The 3,236-nt window shown below is 36.9% G+C and overlaps 1 pseudogene; it reads right to left on the minus strand.

Annotated features, from left to right (window-relative positions):
- Positions 1–1,759: 1,759 nt before the first annotated feature.
- LOC149007413 (metalloendoproteinase 2-MMP pseudogene) lies at positions 1,760–2,725 on the minus strand (annotated as a pseudogene).
- Between the last annotated feature and the right edge of the window lie 511 nt (positions 2,726–3,236).

The raw sequence follows: 3,236 nt of genomic DNA on the forward strand, positions 1-3,236 counted from the left end.
TGGACGTTGACGTCAACTAATAGACTAATTTTATAGGGCCAGAACGAAATTATTTAGATTTTAGTGAAGAAAAAAAAAAAAAAAAACTAATCTTTTAGAAAGATTCTGTCCAAAAACGAAAGAATAGAAAAATAAAATTAAAAAATTGGAATCTTAGACAAATAACTAAACTTCAATACTTTCTTTTAGCAGCAGAAAGGATTAGTCTTTTGGACAATGAAAAATAATAGGAAATTGCCAATGGCGAGTTAGTAGAGAGGTTAATTAAAAGCCCAACATCCCACATGGAGGTCTAGGTTCGCACTCATTCGGGGGCACTTATAATAGTAATATTCCCCTCCCATATATAGAAAGCTCTTGTCCAAAAAAGAAAGAATAGAAAAATAAAATTGTCTGGATGGTATAAAATTTACGGAAAGATTTCTTTTAAGGTAACTAAATATGCAAGAATATTCTTAAAACAATAACTAAAATGTCAAGAATGTCCCAAAAATAATAAGTGAAGAAATGAAAAGTAATAAAAAAATTAAAGATAGATGGATACATAGTCAAGGGAAAGATTCTCATACATTCCCTTAGGGCCTGTTTAGTTACTTCAGTCTGTAGATTTCAAAAATTTAGAGATTTCAAATCTACAGACTTCAAATCTATAGAGTCATGGTTCGTAAAATTAACTGTTTGGTTAGTTTGAATTTTTGGAATGAAATTTTTAGATTTATCCTAAAAATATATTTATTGAATTATGGTTCAAATCTTTAACGCTTTGATAGTATGGGTGAAATCTCTGGATTTCACCTCATACCCATAAATCTACAGATCCACGTTTTTAGTGTAAAAATGTGAATCTCTAGATTTCATGAATCTAGGAATTCACACAACCAAACAGGTAAAAATCTCCCATTTGTGAATCCAGAGATTTGAAATCTCTGGATTCGCTTAACCAAACAGGTGGTTATGTAATATACGAGAGATCAATATCAACTAATACATGTGTACAATTTTGGAGTAGGGACAGTGGAATCCATGGAATGTAGTGAAAAAAAAAAAAAAACTGAATCTGGATCACCACCTTTCAAGCAATTCAAAGTTTGGATCCTCCCATATGAACTGAATCTAGATCACCACCTTTCAAGCAATTCAAAGTTTGGATCATCCACCCATATGTAGAGTAAAAATTCTAATCAAGACAGTTGGATGCTTCATACATATATAATTTAAAAATAAAATTCTCCTTTTTAACATATAGGAATCTGATTTTTTCTTTTTGGATTTCCTAAAATAGAGAGTTTTGCTTTTAGCTTTGACACAGGTAAAGGGTCAAATCACGTGCGGTAGAAATTTTTTTTTCCCCAAATGAGTGGAGGATGTAGACTTTTGAATTGCAATAGGAAGTAATGAGGGAAATATTAACCCTGAGGGGTGGCTCAATTGGCAAAAGACCAACGCTTCCACATAGGAGGTCAAAGTTTGAATCCCCTCAGGGCCAAGGGCGATTCGCCCCGCCTATATTAATTATATAAATAACACCTAAAAGATGTAGTCGTGATGCGCGCAAGCTGGCTCGATGAACCTCAAATCCAAAAATGAGGGAAATATTGAAAAACAGCTAAGGTAAGAGAACAGTATTAGGAAATCTCTTATTCGGTATAATACAACACGTCCCCTAACGTAAGAGGAAAGAGAGATCTTGCCCTTATTCATCACTCTCAGGCCTTATTTTCAACGGTAAATATAGTTTGCTTTATTTCATATTCGTTTCTCATATAGGATACAAGGTCTGAATTCCATCCATGTCGTCGTTGCTGAGAAGTCTACGTACGGTACCATAGTTCATGGTAGGATACATGACGGCTTCTTCATGTGGGCTGTGCATAAGCCCTAGAAGGTGTCCAAGTTCATGCACAGCAACTGATTCCAAGTCTTCCACATGTTTGTCTGGATGAATGCTCCAAGTCTCATCAGCATCAAAATGGGTCCTTCCATCAGTTGGTGCATAGGCATGCGCCAATACATTATATTTTCCATCAAATGAAAGGCCATCTCCATGGTCTCCGCGATGGAATCCAATTTCTATGTCAGCCTTGGCATCTTCTGCAACTTGTGTGAATTTAAAATTGGTTACTCGAGCCCATGATTGGAATGCCATTAGAAAGGCAAACTGCATATCCTCAACTGCAATTACTTGGGCACTGGAATTAAATCGGTATGTGAGGTTGCGCTTGTAATCTGGCCATTTAAGCCCGTTTGGAAAGAAGGTGTAATAGGAACGTATGTCGCTGTTATTGGATCGCATCATTGAATTTGTTCCGTTGATTATATCTGGGAAACCACACCTTGGCAACATCAATAGCTTCACTGTTGCTGAGTCTAAGCTCCCTGTGACCTTCAGATTGTAATTGAGCTGGTAGGTCTTTACTGCAGCTTCCAAAAGATCATCGAATTCATCGTCGTCTGCATGGCTGAGGCTGTTGCTTGATTTATCAGGATAACTCAAGTAACCAAACCTCTTGAGATACCATTTGAGCTCATGCAGCCCTTCAACCTTTTGGCCCTTGCGACATCCTTCCAATAGCTGGAAGGACTTGAAAGGTTGCTGGTTAAAAGGTCTGGACAGAACTATCCGAGGCAACATAAAAAGAAAAATGAAGAGGATACAGAAGCTCAAATGGAGAGAAATTTTTGGAGAGATTTTCATCTTTGAAAGCTACAACTATTTTCAAGAAACCTTAAACGTTGCTAGTGTTGTGTTGGAAGCATTCTCCAGCCACAAGTATTTATAAGCATCGTCAACGAGGTCATATTGAGGATATAATAGTCTTTCGAATGGATAAGGAATCACTCAAACATGGAGTCAGCCACGTATGAGAACTCAAGACTGTGCATGTGGTGGATCTCCCCATGAATGCAAAAGCAACAACTCTCGAGATAGCATGTCCAGAGACAAAGTATCGGATCAGATACATGTGAAAAATCAGATATCCATCCATGTATGCGAAAGCAATAACTTCAGCACAGCATGTTTTCGGTGTTAATCCCATTATTTTGGTACTGAATATCAGTTTTTATGCTTGAGATCCAAATTCCATATATGCGAAAGCAGTAATTCTCAGCGTGGCATGTCCAAGGAAGGAAAAATGGCAATATTTAGCCGTTTCGGAGCTTAGTGATACGAAATGGTACAAGGATACAAGATTTACCAAAAATCGGCAATAAATTGCCGATAACTTCAAATATCA

The sequence above is a fragment of the Hakea prostrata genome, chromosome 8, assembly GCF_041222555.1.
Source record: "Hakea prostrata isolate BN-2017 chromosome 8, UWA_Hpros_2, whole genome shotgun sequence".
NCBI lineage: Eukaryota > Viridiplantae > Streptophyta > Magnoliopsida > Proteales > Proteaceae > Hakea > Hakea prostrata.